Consider the following 24,866-nt stretch of genomic DNA (forward strand, 5'->3'; position numbering starts at 1 on the left):
ATTGCAAAGAAGCTGGGGAAGTTGTGAGCATCAGTGAATTTCTGTTTGGGTTTAAACTCTGCCTGCACTTTTTGCTCATGCTTCATATAACCCTCGCCTTCTTCAACTGTAGTGCCAGGGCACACAGACAAGAGTGGAGTCCTCAAGCTTTCAAACAGGTTCAAAGCAAAGGTGATGAAGACAGAAGAGATCAAAGAAGAGCAACTAGCAAATTTCAGCCAAATTGGGTCCACTCCTCTTCTTACCAAAAAGGTATAGAAAATTAAGGCATGGTAGGGCTCCAACTCCAGAAAAAGGTCTCAGTGTGTTTTAAATGCACAGTCCCTCATCCCCGCCCTTTAACTTCTGTGAATGCTGTGCGGTCAGCTTGTTAACGAGGATGAGAACATGTCTCAGTATATTTCACGGGGTGGGGGAGCACTGTTCCAGAGTCAAGGCGTATTTTGTTTTGTTTTCTGAAAATGTGTGTGCTTCACAGAAGCTGAGAGAATCATCTGTGAAAAGCCAGGAACATCAGCATGCTGTTGCTTGGAACTGCCATACATTGGAAGCACAGTGGGGAAGGGGGGCTGAGAAGATAGACTGGGATGAGTTTCTATGTGCACTCCTATGTTAATACAGTACAGGCTTTGTTAGCATTGCCCACCGCAGACAGCTGCATGTGAATCTCAGCTGGACCGAGTCCGGAAATGTGAAAAGTGTGCTCAGCCACCTGCTGTCAGGGAAGACATATCTGCAGGCTTCTGTGGATGATCTCCAGAGTCCAGCCTTCCCCAGATGAAAGGAAAGCTTGGGAGGGATCCTCTTCCAAATGAAATGCCGTCCACCCTTGCCAGGTAAATGAAGGAAACAAAAACAAGGACCCCACACCAGCTCCTCATACATACTGCAGAATCTAATGTCTAATGTCATTCAGGGAAAAATTGAGTTTTTAACGGAATCTTTTCATGCTTCCTGTTTAAAGTGTGGTTTGTGGACCAGCACCATCCAAACAGCTGGAGAAGCTGCTGCATGCTACAGAAAATTCCAGGTCTATTTCAGCCCTCCACAATCAGAATCTGCACAGAGATTCTTCACGTCAGGCCTCCTGGGTCTGGAATGGTGGGTTTATAACCGGCTCCTGAATGACAATGGTGCAGCTGGACCATTGAGTAGGCTTCTAGCAGCCAGGCTCTGCTGCCCTGGTTAGCACCTCCACACGTCCATCCGGAGGACCAGCCTGGCTACATGAGCTCAGTTCCAGAGAACACTGGAGCAGAGCCTGCCAACAGCCCACCAGACGTGTTTACCTCCTTCAACCCTCTGCACTTGCTTCAAGGAAAGGGCTCCCATTCAGTCACCATGAAAGAATCCCACCCATCTATCTGCCCCTCATCCATCTCCTAGAGTGGCCATGCAACTGGTTCTCATCTTTGTGGGCACACATCCAACTCAGTACTTTCTGGATGCAGGGCATCTTCACTCTTTCCTCTGCCGGCTGCCGACTCTAAGATCCCAGCGGATGGCAGAACAGATGGGAGTAACGTGGGCCTCTGAGGCAGCATATGGGAGAAAATCACCCTGAGACCTCCCACCCCGCAGCGGATGATTGCATATACTAGAACAGACTCTCATGCAGCTGAAACCCTGGGATTTCACTGCTCTGATACCTGCAATGGGCTCCATTACTCAGTTCCAGAAAAGGCACTATACTCTCCCTAAATTTATGATAACTACATTTTCGTTAGCCACGGCTCCTCCTTGCCGGGCACTGTGCAAACTGTTTTGTATGCATTGTTTCTAAACTCCCACAGCTATCAAGAAACTCATTATGCAGATGTAGAAACTAAAAGCCTAGGAAGATTAAATATATTCAGCCATCCATAGCAGTGATGGCCACATCCTCGGATTCGGAACACCACAGATTTAACCAGCAACAGATGTAAATATTTCAAAAGTTGCATCTGTACTGAATACATATGGACTTCTTATCATTATTACCTAAACACTATACTGTGACGGCCATTGTTATTGCCTTCAGACTGCCTTGGGGAGTCTAAATAATCATGAGATTAGTTAAAGTATATGGAAAGATGTGGGTAGATTATACGCTAATACCGTGCCATTTGACTGACTGGAGTATCCACAGATTGGCTATCCCCTGATGTCCCCGAATCAAGCCCTCCCCTTGCCATGAACTTAAGGGTCCTAACCCAGTAAGAGCCACTGTGCTTTGCTATGAACAAGAGAAAAGTTGCAGGAACTTTGCATGCCAAAAAGTGGGAGTTCATGTTCCCATACCGTCCTCCTGTTTTGGAAGGCTTTTCTCCACCTGCTTCTGTTCTTGGTACTTGAGCTCAAAAACCCTGATGGTTTGCCCACCCTCTCCATCTGTCTAGCCCAGTGGTTCTCAACCTTCCTAATGCTACAACCCTTTAATACAGTTCTTCATGCAGTGGTGACCGCCCCCCCCCCATGATAAAATTATCCTTGTAGCTATTTCACAACTGCAATTTTGGTACAGTTATGAATCATAATGTAAATATCTGGCATGGAGGATATATAATATGCGGTCCCTGTGATTTGGCCCCCAGAAGGGGTCTCAAGCCATAGGTTGAAAACCACTAATCTAAGGAATCTCTGTAGTTTGTGGTACAGAATGATCACTGTCAAGATGGCCCAATGCTGCTTATAGGTCAAATCTACTGGCATCATGCCAAGATGCCCTTAGGGCTGAGATGGCCGCTTCCTTTTTTTTTTTTTTTTTTTTTTTTTTTTTTGGTAAGGATTTGCCCTTTTCTCCTCACCCCGCCACCTGCATGTGGAACTGAAGAGCAGCTCACTAACGCCCTTCCAGCCAGACCAAGTGGGTACTGTGTGTCAGCCATGTGCTTTCTGCTCACACCTACCAATCCGGAAAGACTCAGCTCTGGGGCCATTCATCGCAGCTCAGTCACCACCTCCCACCATCTTACCTTGAGGCCTCTGCTGCTTCCGACGTGTGAATTCAGCTAGTGAGTGGTCACTCTCATTGCAGGGTTCCATTTGGCCATCCTCAGTCAGGTCACAGAAGCTATTGTCGGGAGAAACACAGGGTGATGGAGCCAGGGCTCAGGTTTGAAATGGTGTAGAAATTGAATGGTCCTTCTAAAACTGGAAAAGATCCAAAATGATGTGAAAATAAAACAGAACAAAGCCCTAGCCACAAATGTTCTGTTACCATGGTTTGCAGTTAATGGGTACTCATTTAGTACTGGCTGCATGAAGAATTCAGTTAAGTAAGTAGCAAGTAAATGACCAAGTGAAGTAGAAATGTAATCTGTCTAAGGAGTGAGAACAGATGAAATGAGATAGACTGTGCTGCCATCCAGGGCCATAGAGGTGTCCAGCCTGGGATTCAGTCAAAGGCCACATCGAGGTCCATGGTCCTACCACAGGCGGGGACTGTGTTAATATTTTTAGCTCCTGCTACCATTGAAGGCAGTGCAGAAACCCAGGATCCGAACTGAAACCTGAGGCCATGTTGGTATCCAAAGGTCATGCAGCTGCCTTACAGATCTGAGTACCCTGGGCACAACCCAGAGCCATGATGATATCCAGAATTATGGTGACACCAGGGCCTCAACTGCAAACTGGGGCCATATATGAATCCATTGTTCTGCTGCAGCTGTAGTCTGTGTTGATATCCATGGCCCCTTGTACCATGAAAGGCTGATCGTATGACCAAAATCTAGGCCACAACCTGGGCTCAAGCTGTAGTCCAAGGGCCATCTTGCAGCCAGAACAATGACAATCTGAGTAGCCTGTGCAGCCACCTGGGGCCTTGTTGACGTCCAAACCCAGGATGCCGCCAAGGACCATGGTTCTACTGTAACCTGGCTACGTCCATGGCCCACATTGCCACCCAAAGCTAGAAGAACCCCCAGCCTCTGAGCTACCACTCTGTAGCCATGTTGGAGTCTGAGGGACGTGTTGCTGATGAAACCATGCTAAACTCAGTGGCCCACACTGCTATCTATGGCCATGATACCATTGGCCTGAACTGCTTCTGTCTGGGTCGATGGCCCAACCACAGCCAGGGTCTGCATTGATGTCTGAGGCTCTAGTTACCGCCTAAGGCAATGCAGATGCCCAGTGTCTGGACCAACACCTGATGCCATCTTGGGGCCTGAGGATTATGCTGCCACAGGGATCACATAGATCAGAGTGTCCTGCACTGACACCTGGGGCCATATTTACGCCTGGGCCCAAACTGTGGCTGGAAGCCATTTCTGGATCTCTGGTCCTGCCACAGCCTGCCAGAGTCTATGTTGAGGTCTGTGGCACTGGTTGCCACCTGGGACCGTGCAACTGCCTAGGTTCTGAACTGCGACATCGGTCAGGTTAGAGCCCGGGGACCATGCTGCTACTGGGCCCAGCCAGATCTGAGAAGTCTGTGCTCTCACTCAAAGCCATGGAGACATTCAAACTTAAACTGCCACTGATTACCACGACTGTCCTGGGTCCTGAAGTAGCTAGGGTCTGTGAGAATGTCGATTGCTTGTGTTACCACAGGGGCCCTTGCAAACCATGTGTTGAAGTAGGAGAGCACTCCTGAGCTGTCCCTACCCCTCATTGACTGGGAGTGACCTGTCCCCTATTTGCTCCCCCCACAACACACACACACACAGGAGAGCTGAGCCTGAACCTCCTCAGCCCTCGGAAAACATAATTGATGCTGATGACCCCAGAACAGGAAAGCTTGCCCTACCCTTCACTACAGGCCTAGGAGAGCTCCTCACCTGAGCCCAACCAACTAACTCAACTGCCACCCAGGCACACACCCAGGGCTTTGAGTTGACACACCCCAAAATATACCCCATCTATAACCTGCTGGAGTGTGTGAAGGATCTAGTCCTGGGGAGCCATAGCTGCAGGATCTCCATGACTTGGCACAACAGTAGGCTACCTCGGAGGAATTTGGGTAAGGCTCCAGCGTTGATGGTATCCTGGAAGCGAGAGGCCTTGAACCCGGCCAACAGCTCACTGCACAATGAACATTTCCAAGTGGAACCATTGGACAAGAGGTAGACTGTATGGTGCACAGAAGCTCCCCGTGCCACTGAGATAAATGAAGAGGTGAATGAGAGGCAGAAAGATGGAGGAGCAGAGTGTTTTGTTTGGTTGGTTTTATCTTATTGTTTTCTTTCTTAACTTTATTGAGTGGGCACTACAAGAGGTAGAGGTGGATTCAGAGGGACTGGGAGAGGAGTGGGATTGGCGAATGTGATGTGAAATTCCCAAAGAACCAATTTTAAAAAAGATAGAGCATAGAACATCCAAGTTAGGGCTCTGAAAGATGAATAGGAACTTCCTATGGGCATAAGAGGCAACAAAACTCACTTCTGTCTACATGTCTGCCTATGTGCTGTACCCGTAGAGAAGAGCTGAACTTGTGATGAGCATCCCTTGAGTTCACTCAGCAATGAGGAATATCTTCTTCTCTTCCTGCTGTTTATCCACCTCTAATTGGATCCTCATGGGCCGCTAACTACCATGGCAAAGCAGCTGATGGGAAGAGTGGAGAGCAGGCTCTCCTTTAGAGCTGCCTAAAGAGGAGCCCCAGGCAGCACTCTATGGCAACACAGCCCTGAGCCACACAGACCAGCACTCTCTATTCACATGATAAGGGCTTCCATATTGAATCCATGTAAGGATTTTGGAAAGAAATAGGCATGGGGGTCAGGAAACTGGTGTCTTCTTCTTTCACTCTGCTTCCCACCTTGTGGTGTGAATGGGTTTCCTAAAAGTCGTCCTTTATAAGTTTCAGCTATTATTATAGGTCTCGGTGGGAAATTCTGAAACTCGAGTTAAAACTAAATGAAACTGCCTCTGTAAACAGGATGGGCTTAAGTGCTTAGCATATTATTAATTCCTGGAAATAATTCCAAAAAAGTTCTGGGAGAAAAATAAAATCTTTCCCAGAACTAAATAGTTGGCAGCCAATGATCAGCTGCTGCTTTAAGAAGTGTGCCCAGGACTGACATCATCCCCTATGGGAGTGGACACAAAGTCTCTTGCCCAAGGTCATCAACCTGCCTTCTTCCCTGCCTGCCATAGGTAGGAGGATCCATCTGCTTCAGTACCAGATAGGCAAGCTCATGTTCGGAGGGCAAGAACACTCCGGGGACGGCTGTAAATAGGAGCTGGACACACAGCCTGGTAGCGGTTGTGTAGAACTCTATGCTGAAGACCGTCCTTGTCCCTTTCCTGAAATTGACCGTGTCACAGACAGAGAATGTTTTCTCTTTCTTACTACATTATCTCGGTACTGCAACTCACACAAACACACAATAAAAGAGTTTTGTTTTAAAAAACAAACGTTTTTATTTACATATCTCTCATTTAAATGTTATTGGTGTTGTAAGAATCAGTCCCCAATATAGTGAACCCCAGTACTAAAAAGTTGAGACAGAAAAAAAATGTGTCTTTGGAGCCAACCAGGCCAATGGAGCTGGAGCAGATAAACCAATTTGTGGGAAAACCTCGGCTAGCAGTTTAGACCCTGGCTTTTGTTTCCTGCTCCTGAAGAAAAAGCAAAGAAACAAAAAGCAATCAAAAATAATTACTTACATGCTGTTCTATGCCTGTTTCCTCATCTAAGAAGCAAGGACTGTACTGTTTATCTTCCCAGGGTTGGTACCAAATCAGATTACGGGAAACCCTGGAAACTGGTTATAAGCTGCTCTACTCCACCAGTGGCATCATTTTCCTTCTGTTAGCAGGATACAAACCAGTGGGGAACTGCTTGGGAGAAGAACTTCTCTTTTCAGACTTTCAAGGCAGTTACTTCCATTCTCATCTCCTGCTTCCTTCTACTAATTCTAGAGTGTTTTTTTTTTACCAAAATATGGAATATATCATCATCATTAGCAAATTTACCCACAGTTCCCGGGCATCCACAAACAAGAAAACCCTCAGTTTGCTCTGTATGTCTCTGTCTCTCTCTCTGTCTCTCTCTCTCTCTCTCTTTCTCTCAGAACCCACAACATCAGTAAGGACTTAAGAGTTTCTGCTTAGGACCCATTACATGACACCCCATCCTTGGTGTCAGCTCTGTTGGGTACCCTTACCAAAGCCCTCCTGGAGTTCTAGAGGGAGGACTCACAGGCCTGGTAGAGGAGGGGCAAGGAAAAGCTCAAGAAACTTTGGACCTGTTTTCTTTTCTTTTGTTTCTTTTTTTTTTCCTTCTAAGATTTGAATCAAGAGCCTCACATGTAGTTCTAGTTTAATTAACAGCTTGTATCTGCACAGCAGAGAATTCTGGGACAATGGAAAGGCCAGCAAACAGACAGGAAGAGGCAGGGTGGGTCAGACTGGGACAGGTGGTGACATTTGCTGTTATCTATCCAGAAGCCTTCAACTGGGATTCATGAGAAGCTCAACTGTTTCTGATCAAGCTTTTGAATAGGTCAAGCCCCTTTGGACATATGTTTCCTTATGACTCAGCAGAAGTGTCATTCTGGGGGAGAAATGTCAGAGAGAAAAGTCTTGAAAAGACGCTGAATTATCATAGCTATTGAAGGCCCTGAGTCCTAAGGCTCCAAAGCTCACTCCAGAGGCTTTACCTACTGGGTTTTGTGCTCACATGAGGCAGTATCTCTGAAAGCCTTGGAGCTCCTGAGAGCCCAGAGGCCTCCAGCCAGCCACTCCTTTCCTATCCCATCTAATGTGACCAGCTTAGAGGGGCTGCTTGCTATCAAAACTGATACAGTAATTTTAAAAAGGCAGATCACAGGAGGCAGCCTTGTCTTACACTGGGGAGCAAAAGAAGCTTTCTGACAAGGCTCTTTTTTTGAGCTGAGTGGGGAAGGATGAGAAAAAGCCAACCAAGTGGAGGGTAGTGGGTGTTTCTGACAGGAAGAAAGGAAGGAAGGAAGGAAGGAAGGAAGGAAGGAAGGAAGGAAGGAAGGAAGGAAGGAAGGAAGGAAGGGTATCCTGAACACTTTCCTAGAGATGGGAGTCATTAGAGGAAGCAGATGGGGCTAAGAAGCTAAGGTTGCTGGGAAATGACGGCAGGATGACAGCATCCAAGAAGGCAGGCAGTCTTGTGTATGTCCTAGTGGTTGAACATCTTGGAGGCAAGGCATTGGCTTGAAGACCGGGAAGGTCCACCAGAGGACCTGGAGGTTGTGGCCACAGACTCAGAAGAGTATTCAAATACTCAATCCAGAAGTCAGGTAGAGATGGTGTTGGAAAAACCAAGATTAGTAGAAAAGGAAACCCTTTTGTGAGTCAGAGGTGATACTAAACTAAGTTAAACAAGCTTCGTGGGGATACAAGAGATTTTGCATGCAGAATCCCCAGAACCTAGAGCATGGTTCTCTAAGGACTTGGACGTTTAGGAGAGAAGATATGTGAAGGAGAACAGTCAGACTGTTGACGCCAAAGCATAGGACAATGGTGAGTGACAAAATAGATGCATCCCAAAAGAGTCACAGCCAGTGAGACATGATGCATTCAAGGTGGGATTTGGGGATGTAGAGTTGGTATCTGGCTTACCAATCACTGTAGCCCCTTCCTACCACTACACTACAAGGACCACATTGTGCAGTTCACACAATAAACTCCCTATAAATGCTGCATAAATTAAGGCTTTAGGACGTACGGAAAGTCAGCTAAAAGGTTCTGGGTGGTAAGGAAGAAGGTTGTGAACATTAATAGAGATGGACATAGATCAGCCTGTGTTTCTACTAGTCCATGCTTTGATGACTTCATCATATTAATTCTTAGGACAATACAGCAAGTGAAATTATTATTTCCATTTTGTGGCAGAAGCTCCAGACACAAGCAACATAACTTGTTTTGTCCACAGCTTCTTAGTGACACCCCCACACTTCAAACCCCTCTTAGTTTGAGAAGCAATGGCTAGCAGCTCCAGGTGAACCCAGATGGAATCCAGTGTCCATGACTTGTGTGGCTGTAGGGAAGTGATTTACCAGTTCTGTGTGGTCCCCTTAACTATAAAATATGAACACACAAGGCAACAGCTCCTAGAGTAACTTGAGAATGGATTGGAGGTGTCATAGGCAACTGGGCGATTCAGCTCCTGCTAGACAGTAGGAGCTCAGTAAATGTCAACTCCCCCCATTGCCAAGCTCCTCTCACGCCTCTCTGCACACTGCTGTCAGAGGCAGTAAAGAAAAAGGTCACTTCTCCACTGACAGAAAACCAGTTCCAGAGTTACAGGTCACCCCATGGTATTTTGTCCTTTCTCTTGAGAAGTGTCTTACATGGTGATAAGGAAAAAGCCAGGACCTTCTCCACAATGTGTGAAATATGTCGACTCTTGTGCCATGCACTTTCCCTGGGACAGAATTCATGAGCTTGTCTTTGGTATGTCATTATGCCCACACAGTTCTTTCCAAGCAATTTCACTTTGGCCTTGAAACCTTAGACAGAGGATCTCAGAGTGGGGTCACAGACACTGTATGAGAGAACCTGAGGTTTTCTTGAAACAAAATGAATTCTCAGATAATTAAAGAGGAGAAATTTATCATGACTTGTCAGGGGTGCTTGGCCATCTAGCTCCAAGGATTCTCGACCATGGTGAGCAGAAATATCATGGTGGGATGGTGGCAAGACAAGCTTCTTGCCTCAGGGAAACTGGGAAGAAAAGAGAAGAGCAGGAAGGGGCCACAAAGAGGTGTACCCTTCAAAGACACCTCCACTAATCCATTTCCTCCAGCCTGGCTCTACCTACTAGCAGCTCTTTAATCTATAAAGTCATCCACATCCCATGATCCAACCACATCGCCATAGCACCACCAACAGAGACTAAGCCTCCAATGCATGAGCCTTTTGGGGCCATTCAGTATCCAAGCAATAATACCATTATTGTGATTTGAAAGAAAATGACCTCTAAAGGGAGTGGCAGTATTAGGAGTTGAGGCTTTTTCAGTGTAGGTGTGGCATTGTTGGAGGAAGTGTGTCGCTGTGGGGGTGGGCCTTTTCTGCTCAGGTTTCACTCAGACTACTTCCTATTGCTTGCAGGTCAAGATGTAGAATTCTCAGTCCCTTCTCCAGCACCATGTCTGCCTGCATGCTGCCATGTCCCTCTGTGATGACAGTGGACTAAACCGCTGAACTATAAAGCCTCCCAACTGAATGACTTTCCTTTATGAGAGATGCAGTGGTCATGGTGTCTCTTCATAGAAATAGCAACCCTAAGACAGCCATCTTAGATTAAGGTTAAGGTCGAACCACAACTTATGATAAGCTCACTGGGGTGACAGTCAGAAGGGGTCGCTAGGGCCAGTCTCCATCTTCATCCCATGCCCTAACAAGGTGTCAAAGATTCTATGTCCCTAACAATTCTCTTTCCACATTCTCCACTATTGCTACCTTCGGGACTTTATCCCACCTAGAGTTAAAAGTAACTCCAGGCCCCCATTCAAAGCTGGAGAACTCCCTTACAGAAGCAGTTTCCGGCTGAATGTCTTTCCAAGTCCCCAATCCTCTGGATGTCCACAAAAGTGGTCTGTGCTTCAGTGCACACGTTGACTCCAATAAGTGGAAGCCAAAAGAATAAATGCCAATAGAGATTAATTAATCTGCCACCATGAATGGGTGACATGAACTGATTAGATGAGAAGAAAGTTCATAAGGAAGGATCCCAAGTTTCATTCAGTTGTGGTTTTAGTGGATGTAAGTCCACCATGTTCTCATATTGCAGGTAAAACCAGAAATCCTATTGCTGACATTAAATCCCCTGCAAAACAAATGTTACTCCAGTCACTTTTTAAATGCAGTAGTGGGTCAGACTCAGATGCAGACTGTTCGTGACCTCAGCTTTAGAGAAGTGTGTGTGTTACCAGAACTTGAACCCAGAACTTTGTGCACAGAAAGCCACAGAAGCACTGGACTGCTGAGCTACACCGAGTCAAAAGGTCTTTTTTAAAACAGAAATTCAGGAATACTTTTTGCCACAGTAAATTTTTTTGTCTATTGTCTTTTAATTTTAGATGATGCCTTTTATTCGTGGAACTTCAACTCTCTAAGAGCAGTGAATTCTGCAGACGGCACTGATCACTCATCCCACTGCTCTCTGGCAGTTCATTTCTTAAAATCCTGCCATTCCTCCAAATGATATGGGAAATGCTAATACAGGGAGGGGCACCACTGGCTGCCATCTTTCCCTTCTTCCTGAGATTCCTCTGCCTCCTCTGAGGACCCTCCTTGAGTAAACAGTGACACCAGTCAAAGCGCAGACCTGGTGCCAGTCTTCCTAAAGAAAAGAAGGCTCACACAATAGCTTTGATCCGGGCAGGGGCTTCTGGGTCTCTAAAGACAGCTGGAGGAAAGGAATCCAGAGCCAAGAAAAGGCAGGACGCAGATGTTCATCAGACAGGAAAGAAATGCAATCCTCAGGACGGGTTGCTCTGGGTTTCAGCATGGCTGTCGTCTGCTCTTAGTGTGCAGCTGCCTGAAGACCGGGCAAGAAGGGGGCTATGGTCGGTGCCACATGGTGTAAGTCCCTAGCCACACATGGATTCTGAGCTCTTATAGTGGAGCTAGCCAAGATTCCAGGGTTTGCCAATTTAAGCTCCGCAGTGGTTTTGGAGACATTAGTTTGAGGCCTGACATAGCGCATATGTCTATAATCCTAGCACTTGGGAGGCAGAGAGAGGACCTTGAGGCCCACCTGGGAGATACAGTAAGACCTTATCTCACAAAAACAATCACAAACAAAAGCAACAAGACAAGTTGGGTTTGTTTGGGTTTTTTTTTTTTTTTAGTTTTGTATTTGTAATATACTAGAGTAATATTTTTACTGTAGCAGGTTAGAGGAAATAATAAAACTGATTTTTTTCTGTCAATTTGATATTCTTATTGAAAATAATAGAAAGTAAAATTACATTGTGGCTGGTATTCCCTTTGAGCTGATGGAGCCTTACAGTCAGTCTGATTCTACCGTTTTACCTCAAAAGCCCCTGCGGCCCTTGTGAAGCACACGTGGTGGTGGGGTGGGGGCTCAGCTGCTGGAGGGATGCAGCCAGCAGAAGCATCATCTCTCATTGGCTTCCTTTTGCTATCGTTTCCACATCCAGGCCGCCCTTGCTCCTCAAATGCTATTGATCCGGGAGTCCTTCTTAAGCGCCCCTCTCATCTCATGCTTCCCTGCTTGCGGATACACCTTTACTCGCCTCCAGACATTCCCACACACACGCCGGGAGCACGAGGCACGTCGGATGAAGGAGATGATTTTTCCCCTGCTCTCCACTTATGTCTTAGAGCAAGTGAGATCAATCAGAGGAAACGCTCGCAGAGAGCGCTGAGAAAAAGAGATCGCGTGACCACTTTGGATAAGATGGCATTGGAAGGCCTCTCTGAGTCAGCTCAATGGAAGTCTCAGTGACACCAGTCAAGAGGGGACAGGATGGACTCCCAAAATCAGGTGAAGCAGCCAACAAGAGTCAATAACAGTAAAAATAACAGGGGCCTTTGAGAAGCCAAAAGACACCATGGTGACTGAAGCTTTTGAAAGTCAACCAAGTTCAAGGAAAGGGAGAAGAATTCAAGTCTCCCTGGGAATGTACTTACAAAGGACGTGTTATGGCTTGAATGAGTGCCTCTCCCCAAGACTTGTAAATTGAAATATTGACCCTCAATGTGGTGCTACACAGAGATGGACTTTCAGGTGACTGGGTCGTGAAAGGTAGTCTTCATGAATGTTGCTGGTACTCAAGGAAAATTAGAAGGACCTCATTGAGCTCTCTAGTCTTCTTCCTGCACCCAATAGGACAAGAGCTCGACATGGAAAAGAGGTATCTATCTACCTCTGGTACCAGCCTTCTTGTGACTGTCAGAACAACGTAAAAGGATGTGTGATTCATTTTGCTTATGGTCACAAAGGTTTTCATTCCCAGGTAAAGAAAGCACTGTAGAGAAGCAAATCTCAGATCAAGCCTGACTGAAAGCAGAGAAGAACCATAAAGAAGCCATGGAATGATATAGCCTTCAGGGCTGGAGAGATGGCTCAACAGGTAAGTGTAGTGGCTGCTCTTCCAGAGGTTCTGGCTTCAATTCCCAATAACCACATAGTAGATCACAAATATCTATAATGTGATTTGATGCCGTCTTCTGGAGTGCAGGCATACAGACAGACAGAGCACTCATATGTAAAGTATATAAATGAAAATCTTTTTAAGAAAAGATATGCCCTTCAAAGAGATGCCACATGTGACACGCCTGCTCTAACCAAGCCACTGCTTCCAGTGTTGTCTAAAAGGATATTCAAAATTTGGATCCATCAATGGGCTATACTCCTGATTAGATTACCCTGATCTAACTATCTCAGCAAAATACCCCCACAAACACACCCAGGCTAAGATTTGCTAACCACCTTTCAATCTGATCAAATATATAGTCATTAACTCTCACACTGACCATGCTAGCACCTTTATTCCTGACTTCCAGTCTCAAAATTCTCAGAAATAACTGCTCTGTTTTGAGGCCGTGCAGGCTATGGAGTTTTGTTCTAAGGAACCCAAGCAGATTTAGACAGAGGCAGTCAAACATTCTCTGCCTAAAGTATGTAGCAAAAGATGTGACAAGGAAAGGAACATTCCAGACAGAGGGGAAATTATGTACAAAGATGAGAGTGTCTTACTAAATAAAAAAGAGGTCATATACCTAGGACCTAGTATGCAAGAAGCACTGACGTCTAAGAAAAACAAAGGACAAGGGGCCATATGATGCTTGTAAAGTGTGTGAGCATTATCATGCGTTCAATGTTACAAAGGTAAAACTGCCTTGTGGGTTGTTTGTTTGTGTTGTTTTTGGTTGGTCAGTGGTACTTGAACCCAGAACCTTGCACATGCTCTGAGAGTACTTCCAATGAGTTCTATCTCCAGCCAGTGTAGGCACATTTGAAGTATTCTTAGAACTGAAGAGATAGCTCAGTAGGAGAACACTTACCCATCATACCTAAGATTCTAGATTCAATACATTGAAAAATTAAATAATAAGATGAATGTGTGTGGTTAGTTCTTACCAATTTGGCACAAGTTAGTCATCGGGGAAGATGGAACATCGATTGAGAAAATGTTCCTACTAGATTGACCTGATTAATGATTGATGTGGGATGGCCCAACAAACTGTGGGTTGTGCAGCCCCTGGGCTTGTGATCCTGTGTTGTATAGGAAAACAGGTTCAGCAAGCCATGGAAAACATACCAATAAGTAGAAGCCATGACTTCTTCATTTCCTACTTCAGAATTCCTTGCTCAAGGTTCTTGCCCTGACTTCCCTTCATAGACAACTGGAAGTTGAAATTAATCCTCTCTTCCCCATATTGGAGTCATGGAGTTTGTCACAGCAACAGAAAGCTAAGATGGTATATTTTTAGAAGAAGTGTTTTCATATTTTTTAACTGAGAGTCATATACTATCTGTGCATGTCCTGAATAATGTATAGTCATCTTTGGGAAGACATACAATAAACTGTAATTCTAAGAAAAATATCAAGCTTTTCACCATATACCTAATGCATTGTGGCTTTTCAAACAACAAATATATTCTTCAATGTAAAGTATACATGGGGTTGTTTGGGGAGACAAAAGCTGGGGAGGTTACAGGCACTACGGGGGAAATGTATTACTGTCTTCCTTTGTTTGTTTGTATCATTGTTAAATGAACATAAAACCAAAACAGGGAAAAGAAAATGTTCTAAAGAATGTGCATACAGAGTTGGCAAGAGGGCTCAGCAAGGGAATGCAGTTTTGCCATTGTTGCCACCGAGCCTGGTGACGTGAGTTCAGTCTCCCCAACCCACACTGTAGAAGGAGGGGGCTGAGGAGAGGCAAACAAGACAGCCGAAAAGACTAGATGGAGTGGCCAAAAAAAGATAAAAAGGAAACGTTGAAAGGGGGATTGGGCTCCGCAGATGAGATCAAGTCACGCTGCATGAGAAGGAAGTTCTGTTCACTGTAGAGTAGCCAGACAGAATGGTGCTTCTCCACATTTCTGAGGAAATGTCGTGTGAAAGGGAGTTGGCCAGTTTGTTTGGCTCAGCAGACAGGGTAATAGAAATTAGAACAGGGGTCAAAGAGGAGCGGGTTTCCCCTTCTTGTGAATTTCATAAAATAAAATAACTTTCATGAAAAGGAGGTGCCCATAAAGTATATATTATTAAGAACCGTTCTGGCATCAGGCCTCATATCAAGCTTTGAAGAAGCATAGAATTCTGCTAAAAAGGCAAGGAGTTATAAATGGAGCATAACAGGAGTTGGGAGTGAAGAAACCAGCATTCCGGAAGCTGTGGCCAGAGAATAGGGAGTTTAAAGCCAGTCTGCAATACCGAGTGAGACCCTGCCTTGCCCCTGTGCCCCACTAAAAGACAAAAAGAAAGGGAACTCTAATGTATGCAAAGACCTAAGGAAATGCTTCCTCCAGGCCTCTCGGGCTACAAATGAAACTCTGGGAGTCTTCCTCACGTCATCAGTGCTCTAGAACTTACTTTCCATTGTACAGGCTTATCACATGGGATTGGACAATGATCAGTGAGTTAACAATGGGTGAACAAGAGCAGGAGTAAAGTCCATGGCCAGCCCAGGTCAGCTTCCTATGCCTGGCTCTGTTCCTCCACTCTGCACGGGGTGAAGCATACTTAGCCGCCCGCACACCATTGGCCATCAAGTATGGCTCCCCCTATTCCTAACAGAGTCACCAAAAATAATATGATATCATCTCCCTTCCTGTGTGTCCCTGCTGTGCCTGCATCCCACTGAACACCCAAACAAGAGTTGGTATTCGATGCAAACACACTGGGGTTTATTGATTACAAACTAGCTAATTTGAGCCATAACTCCCACACTCTGACACAGCAGGTGGGGGAGAACAGCCCCAAGGCTTCAGGGTAAGGGGTTTTTAAAGGCAAAACTTGCAAGCAGGGTGGCACAAGCCTTGGCATTTTGGGATTGGGTATGGGAATTCATTGGTTGGGGTATAGGGGAATTTCAAAACAGTTACTGTCAGCAGACAAGAAATTTAAAACAGCAGTTAATCAAATAGGCACAAGGACATTTGAAGCTAGCAGACTTGGTTATAGACACCCTATATGGAGGCAGGCACAGTTTCTTGGGAATGTTTATGACTTTGTTGGGCTGTATACACCCCCCCCCATTTTGTCCTGTCTAAAATGGAGTTCTTTCTCAAAATGAAGATTTTCTGCTCCTTCATCACCATGAGTACAAAGGAGAAGGGGTACCTGTGAGGCTTCAGGGAACAACTCTGGGAAAAGAAGAACCTGGTATTAGAAGTACTGAGTGTATATTAGCTCTTTCTATGTTCCATGAATTCTGAATACTATTCCCACCAAAGCCACAACGTGCTTCTATAACCTCACCTGTGATCTGAAACTTCGAGTACCTTTCTGGTGGTGAACACTGACAAACACATATCTACCCAGCAGCCAACTGTAAGCCTTTAAATTTTCAGTTCCCTACAAAACCAAACCCCACAACATAATGCCCCTCTGAATCCTGGGATTGTTTTCTCTAGTCTGGAAATCCCAGAAGCCAGGAATGGGTCTCTGATCCTATACCCACACACATACTGGGCTTGGAATTGTACAAGCCAGCTGAAGTAGTCTGAATATGAAATATCCCCATAGGCTCATGTGTTCAATACTTGGTCCCCAGTTCATGTGCTATTTTAGAATGTTTTAGAAACTTTGGGAGATTCAGCCTGGAGTAAGTGGGTCCCAGAGGAAAAGAATTTTAAGTTTAGGCCTTATAATGGCTCTTCTTGATTGTCAACTTGACTTCATCTGTAATTAAGTAAAATCTAAAAATAGAGGACACACCTGTGAAAGATTTTTGCTTAATTTGAAGTGGGTAGATAAACTTCCAACCAAGATCTTTGAAGTAGAAAGAGACATATTCCTTATATCTGGATAGTGTGGCGAGAGAACACATCTTTAATCTGAATTATACCTTCTCCTGGAAGTTTTTATAACAGTGGTTCTCAACTTATGGGTTGCTATCCCTTTGGGAGTCAACTGATCTTTACACAGGGGTCACCTAAGACAATTAAAAAGGCAAAGAAATTACAATATGATTCACAGCAGTAGCAAAATCACAGTTATGAAGTAGCAACAAAAATAATTTCATAGTTGGGGGTCATTACAGCATGAGGAACTGTATTAAAGAGTCACAGCATTAGGAAGAAGAAAGCTTTTGCTCTTTGCCTGTTTGTCTTCACCTTGCTGTGCAAGCGCATGCCTTCACTGGCATTAGAGCCTACTTCTCCGGGACTCTGGTGTATACTGAAGAGCAGCTAAGACAGCCAGCCTTGTGCACTAAGCAACTGTTGGATTCTTGGACTTTCTTCTCACAGCTAGTCGTTGTTGGATTAGCTGGACTGCAGCTTGTAAGTCATTCTAATGGATTCACTTTCTATATATAGAGAGAGACTCATTCAATAAGTTCCGTTACCCTAGAGAATCCTAACTAATATAGGCCTGCTCTCCATATCCTTTCTTTATTTACTACTTCCTGTCCACCACGGGGGAAACAGCCTCCTCCTCCACATGTTCCTACTGTTAGGATTCAGGCATCTGTACTGGCCTGCCCTTGGGGTCCTAATAGGACACATCCTCAGTTGCAGCCACTAAGAGCACCTCCAGTGCACATTCGCTAGGTTCCCTTTTAAAAGGTGGACCTTGCCCACCTCCCATGTCTCTCTCTCTCTCTCTCTCTCTCTCTCTCTCTCTCTCTCTCTCTCTCTCTCTCTCTACAGCACTCTTGTCCTTAAGGACCAGTCTCTGCCTTCCTCTCTGGCCCTTCTCTCTCCTCTTTCAATAAAACCTCCCCCATGAGTCCTGTTGTATGGTCTGACTTCTCTTCATGGTGTTTCATAAATTATAGCACCTACCACCATAGAACCAAACTCCACATAGCCAAGCACCATGGGTTGAAATCTCTGAAATCTTGAACGACAACAACTCTTTCCCTCTGTATTTATGTGAGGTGGGTGTGCCACAGTGATGTTAAATCTAACTACCACTTTGGGCTTGGACTGTGGGCTCTAAAGTGAGCTTTCCAAAGGCAGCGCACCCTATACATTGGATCTTGATTTGAGGTCTGCAAAACATTACTGGCTATGTCCATCTTAAGTTGTGGCTGAGATGATTAAAAACAGCTAAAGCAAGGATGTATAGAAATACCACAACTTCTACATCTCTTGGAGGCATTCTGTAAAATCCCTCCCTCTTCACAATTCTTTGCTCATGAGTTCGTGAGCTCTTCTGTCTGTCAGCCTGTCTTCCTCAACTGCTGCTGAGAGTCCAGCCCCTCCACCTGGCTTCTAAGGCACTGGGACCTGGAATTTTCCCTCTGTCTCTTTCAATAAGTGCAGGTACAACTTCCTTTAATGGGCTGTCAATGGGCAGTAAGAACCTGGACTGCACAATTAAATGAAACAAATGCTTAGCCATGTCTGCCAATAGCTGCGGAGCTCAGCAAAGCCTTGTGGTCTGACAACCTAAGATTCTAAAGGCTTTTAATCAGAGCACAGTCCATACCTTTAAATGCAGCATTGTTGCCGGCTCTTAGCATTATTTTCTCTTAAACTAGGAATTTGCATAGGGGTGGACTGGCAAATGGTGGAAGGCAGTATAACCTACTCTCTAGGTAAATAATTAGCAGGCAAATGTTTGTTTCAGAGTAGGAAACCAAGGCCCGTGCCATACGGAGACGTTTATCTCTCTGCTTTCAACAGAGCAGCCCACACAGCCCTGGTGAGGCAGAGCCCTGTGTAATCAAGGACTGGTGTGAATGAATCCCCACTTGCCCACTTATGAACCAGGCAGGGTCAGAGTGCACCCTCAGATTCCCCAGAATTGGAAGGGGGGTTCCTGCTACCAAGAACTCACATTGAAGAAGAAAAACTATACAAACACCTCAGAACTCAGAACCAAAACATACTGCTGTTGATGGAGGTCACTTTTTCATTTCCTGGCCACCCAGACTCCCAAAATAATCACACAAAAGCTATATTATTTAAATCACTGCTTGGCCCATTAGCTCTAGCTTCTTATTTGATAACTCTTACATCTTAATTTAATACATCCCCATTAATCTGTGCATCACCACAAGGTCGTGGCCTACCAGCAAAATTTCAGCATGACTGTCCTAGCGGCCACTCCATGCCTTATCATCGACTCCACCTCCTTCCTCCCAGCATTCAGTTTTAATATAAGTTTTCCTTAGTTATGACTAAAAATACAGTAGATATAAATACTGTAACTATAATTCTTCCTTGATAACTGTTTTGTTATATGTAATTTAATATGTTAAAGTAAAAACCTTCCTTTTATTTAAACAGAAAAGGGGAGGTGATGTGGGATTCCCCTCTGTATGTTGTGAATACCATTGGTTGATAAAGAAAACTGGCTTGGCCTAATAGGGTAGAGTAGAGCTAGGTGGGGAAAACTAAACTGAATGCTGGGGAGAAGGAAGCCGGAGTCAGGGGAGAAGCCATGGAGCTGCCGCCAGAGACAGACATACTGAAACTTTGCTGGTAGACCACAAGCCTTGTGGTAAAATATAAAATAATGGAGATGAGTTAATTCTAGATGTAAGAGCTATCTAGCAATATGTTTAAGTAATTTGCCAAGCAGTGATTTAATTAATACAGTTTCTGTGTGGTTATTTCAGGAATCTGGGAGGCTGGGAAACCAACAAGGGAGCTCCTACAACATATAGGGGAGCAGGGAATGCTAACATCTCACCATGCGGCCAAGGCTAATCTCAAATGTGTGGCACTACTCCCTCAGCCTCCCAGTACTGAGAGCACAGGCAAGTGTCATTGAACAGAGTAAAGAATGTACTACTTTTATGGTCTGATCAGAGAAAAAAATGACTTAAATATTTGAGTAAACAGGGAAAGACCCAGGATGCTGAGACTCGCCAGTGTCCTTAAATGCTATTGACAAGATGTAAAACCACCTGCTGAACTACAGCTGCCAAATTTTCACCTCCACATCATGTTGTGATGGATGCAAAACGGAAGCAGATCTGGACTTGCTTAGATAGCTGAAGAATGATAAGGCAGAACCTCAGAGTATTATGGTCTTTCAGAATTTTATTACTTGTGACACCAGTTCATCTTCTACATGCTGGGAAACTCTGGAAATTATACTTTTCATCATGGGGCCAGTGACAGTTACACTTGGGAGAAGCTTTCATATTTGGGGCTGGAAAAACTATCTCCAAGCAGTGATGAACATGCCAAGATCTACTGAGACCCAGTCAGAACCACTCTGTAAAGCAGTCCCCAGGGCCTTGGCCGTGGGTGGCAAGCAACCCATTAACAACTCTGCAAGAGCTATTCAAGGCCCTCAGTTAGCCATTTCTTCATGCAATGCCTCCTGGGTTGGATTGGTTTTAGATACTAAATCTTTCTACTGAGCAGGCTATCTTTAATATATTGTATAAATTCTCTGGGCTCTATGTATTCATCCATAAGAGGGGAGCAAAACAGAATCCTGTCTGATTGTTTTAAGAGCTGACCTTTGACCTCTACCTACATCAACCCAGAGTCAGCCCTCCACTGCAGCCCCACAAATCTGTAGGTGTTTGAGTCTGCCATACAAAATATCACTTCTTCCACTGAATCTTCCTCTTTCATTTATGAAGTCACTGATAATATTGAGAATGTAACATGTCACCCAGAATAAGAAATGGGAACCAGAGAATTTTCAGGGTACTGCAATTATCCCCAAAATGTTACCTTTATTAGCAAGCAATTGAGTTAAAATTCTTTTTTGTTCATTTTCATATTAATGTATATATGGTGTGCATGTGTAAGTTATGTCTTCAGGTATACAAGCACGTGCATGTGAGTACACATATATTCCCATGCATGTGGAGGGCTGGGGCTAATGTTGAGAATCATCCTCTATTGCTCCTCCACCTTGTTCACAGAGGCAAGGCCTCTCAGTCAAACCTAGAGCACGCCAGTGTGTCTAGTCCCAATAGCCAGCTTGCTCTGGGGATCCACTGTAGCTGTCTTTGGAGGCTAGAATTACAGGTGGGCTCTGTACCTACCTGACATTTTACATGGCCTCTGGGGATCTTAAATGCAGCCTTACACTTATGCAGCAAGCGTGTAAGCCACTGAGCCATCTCCCAAGACTGTGCTCAAGTTCTGAAACTGTTTTCCCAACTCAGAAACTACTCAGCCCCTCTGAACCTTCATTTTTCCATCTGTAAAATGGAAGGATGCGGTGAGACATCCTCCCAGAGTTATGCTGGGGTATTAAGCTGATACATATCCCTAATACTTCACCATGCTTGAAAATGGAACTTATTACTATCTAGTGCAAAATCCTGCATGGGTTTCTTCTTCTTCCTGACCAAAACAAAAAACAACTTGAGGCTTAGGGTACTTAAGTAACCTGGAGTCACTGTGAAGAAAGTAGATCTTGGATCATAGTCCAGATAACCAGTCATAACAGCTCCGCACTGTGGCACCAACGTGCAACCTGGAGGGGCTGCTTTCAGGGGAGTATGTATGTTTTCTAAATTTATTTTTGGTGTGAGTGGGTGTTTTTCCTGCAGGTGTATCTGTGTACCACATGCATGCCTGATGCTCAAGGAGTCTAGGGGATGGTATTAGAGCTTCTTAAACTGCAGTTACAGATGGTTGTGAACCACCATGTGGGTACTTGGAATTGGACCCAGGTCCTCTGCAAGAGCAGTTAGAGCTCTTAAGGGCTGAACAAGCTCTCCAACAGCCGAGTAGAGTAAATTCCTGTTTCATCCATGGGTCTAACTTTTGCAGCTCAATTCTTACTTTCTTATACCAGGTAAAAGAAACCAAAATAGGCATCAGCAATAGGTAATGGAAATAAATATCCTAGGAGTTGACTGTTTTTCTGCTATCTTCAGTTTCCAAAAAGCAGAGTCTTAACTGATAGTCAAATCATTTTGGGCAGTTCTTACCCAAGGCTACAAGTTGTCCAGCAAGTACTATGATAGATAGATAGATAGATAGATAGATAGATAGATAGTAGATAGATAGATAGATAGATAGATAGATAGATAGATAGATAGATAATAGAGATAGGTAGGTAGATAGATAGATAGATAGATAGATAGATAGATAGATAGATAGATGGATGGATGGATGGATGGATGGATGGATGGATAATAGAGATATAGATAGATAGATAGATAGATAGATAGATAGATAGATAGATGATAGATAGATGATAGATAGATAGATAGATAGATAGATAGATAGATAGATGATAGATAGACAATAGAGATGATAGATAGATAGATAGATAGATAGATAGATAGATAGATAGATAGATAGATAGAGGTAGATAGATAATAGCATTTTGCCTGATGAGCTCTTTTCTCTCCCCCGCCCCAACTAAGATGAAGGCTACCAACAGACACCCTCTGCAGGCTTCACTGGGTAAGATGAAATCTATCAAGGATTCTCTCCCTCTAGTACCATTTAGTCTGAACTTCAAACAATCATTGCACTGCTATCCTAGTTACTTAAGTGCGAAAAGAATAAAGGACGCTCTTAGAAAGCATTTGGAAGAGGAAAGGGAGCCAAAACAAGACAGAAGCTTCCCATCAGAGATCAACAGCTCAACGTGGGATTCTAAGAGATTAAAGCAAACGGTGCTTCTGCATGCACAGCAGACCTAGACAGCAGGATGGATGAGAGCTGAATATACTCCAGCCCTGACATTCTTTCTGCTCTTTCTCATTGGAGGGTCTGAGCCAGCTCAGGACTGAGCTCTCTGCGTGATGACTGAAGGCCGGTGCCTCCTTTCCCTTCTCAGAACCAGGTGTCTGGTCAGTCATGGGCAACCCTTAATATTAGATTTGGCAGCTTCAAAGCTCAGAAAGAGGCATGAGCTCTCTCCAGAATTTGAACTTAGCCTGTTCATTGCCAAAGTTGCTTGCCCAGTAGAACCTCCTGGGGAAGCTTTTAAGCACCCCAAGCCCCAGCTGTCTTCTGGGTCAAGTAAACCCCCGTCTTCCCAGTGGGACATATGTACCATGGGTTGGAAAACTCCCTGGATGATTACCATGCGCTAGTAAATTTGAAAATGCCTGGTTTGGAGCCGCGGTTCTTAGCAGGGGTTGATCTATGCCCCTCTAGGAAACATTTGGCAGTATCCAAAGACACTTTTGGTGCTCAAAGAAGGATGGCTCGGATGGTGCTACTGACATCTAGTGGGAGGAAGCCGGGAAGGCTGCTAAGCATCCCTACAACAAAGAAAGACCTGGCTCAAAGCTGTATGGTACAAGTAGTAAGCCTGACGGAGGAACTTGATGCCCACAGCATTAGCCCACTAGAATCGCAAAGCCTCAGGCTCCTCCTCCAGGCCCACTGGATTCAAATTTGCATTTCCACAAGATCCCAAGTTGATTCTTACACACATCTAAACCCTAATCCAGATCCTACGATTTAGATTCCCATTGTACAACGGGAGGCACCGTCAATCTTAACCGAGAGTGGGTTTTTCACAGCAACCATTTCTTTTACATTTAATATTCACCCCTAGACACTGTGGACAGGGAAGAGTATCAGACTTCAGAGTTAGCAGATCAGATTTGAGTTCCAGCATTAGGCAGGGCCACTTAAATAGCTTTGCAGGGTCTCAACTGTCTAATCTGCAAACGGGAAGAAAATATAGGGACAAACTATGCAATGTAACAGATGATGTCTGCACAGTGGGAGCTGGCATCTGAGCTTCACAAACCCACCATCATTTTCTCTGGAGCAATTAATTTTCCTTATTCGGACAGCGATTTTTCTTACCGGGAAATGGCAACGCATAGCCACATCTGCTCATGAAGAAAAGAACCACCAAGGCATTGGAGTTGAAAGTGCTACCTTGGAGCAGACACTGGAGAACAGGCCCTGGTCTGCTTCCTGAAATTTGGCATGGGGCAGTTTCTAATTCAAATTGTACACAAAGTACCAGAAGTCTTAGCCCCCTATCAATCTGGCAAGGCATTTGCTCACAATCATAGATTCCCCTCCACTCATTCCTAGACTAGCACATAAGGATGATGCTGGCATCTGCTGTTTGGTCTCAACTTAAAAGTAGGTTGCTAGCCTTGCCTTCCCCTGCAGTTCCACTGCTGTTGCGGATAGACACTGAAAAGCATCTCAAGACATGATCCCTGCTAGGGATTCAGAATTCACAGCCCCACAACAGTTGTGAGGGGAGCTAGGACGCACATCTGTTCCTTTCTGCCCCCCAAATCAAATGTATTGTGTTACTATACCACCTCTCCTTGGGGAAGGTGTTTATACCTCATCAAACACACACACACACAATAGAAAGACAAGAAGAGGAGTCTGGAACACAGCAACTAATTGGCTGAGGAGCTTTAAGAAGGATGAACATTCATCATTTTCCTTAAGCAGTTTACAAACTGCCTCATACCAGGAGTCACGCATTTCTCTTGTTACCTGCTCCTCGAGATCCTTACTACAAGGCTGAGCTCACAACCAAAGCTCCATGAGTCTATTACTCAAGTGACTGACTAGTGAGCCTGTTGACTGATTAGGTCTGGGCTGACTAGAAGAAGTGCAAGCTAAGCACTGAGCATGCACACTGCAATTGCACAGTCTCCTACATCTGGAAATAACTGTGCCTTCTTAAAGATTGTACCGCAGTCTGGAGAGGTGTTCTCATTCTGTCCACCTACTCCAGAAATATCCAGAAATCGGGTAAGGTGCTTTAAAAGTGAGTCTAACCAAAAGGGAGAGGAAATTCATGTGTTAAAGACTGATTTTTATGATTGCCTAGGCATAGCACAGGACACTTTAGAACAATAATCATGCAGAGGCTGGAAAGGGGACA

General features: G+C 44.7%; 1 long non-coding RNA gene across 2 annotated transcripts in view; it reads right to left on the reverse strand.

Annotated features, from left to right (window-relative positions):
* The window catches only part of LOC126500658 (uncharacterized), a 59,623-nt gene that overhangs the window by 14,197 nt on the left and 20,560 nt on the right, over window positions 1-24,866 (reverse strand). For both annotated transcript variants that reach the window (XR_007591393.1, XR_007591394.1), the window contains exon 2: window positions 2,955-3,052. This is a non-coding gene — a long non-coding RNA (uncharacterized lncRNA). The remainder of the gene's footprint in view (window positions 1-2,954; window positions 3,053-24,866) is intronic.

The sequence above is a fragment of the Alexandromys fortis genome, unplaced genomic scaffold, assembly GCF_014885135.2.
Source record: "Alexandromys fortis isolate MF-2015 unplaced genomic scaffold, M_Fortis_MF-2015_v1.1 scaffold_46, whole genome shotgun sequence".
Classification (NCBI taxonomy): domain Eukaryota; kingdom Metazoa; phylum Chordata; class Mammalia; order Rodentia; family Cricetidae; genus Alexandromys; species Alexandromys fortis.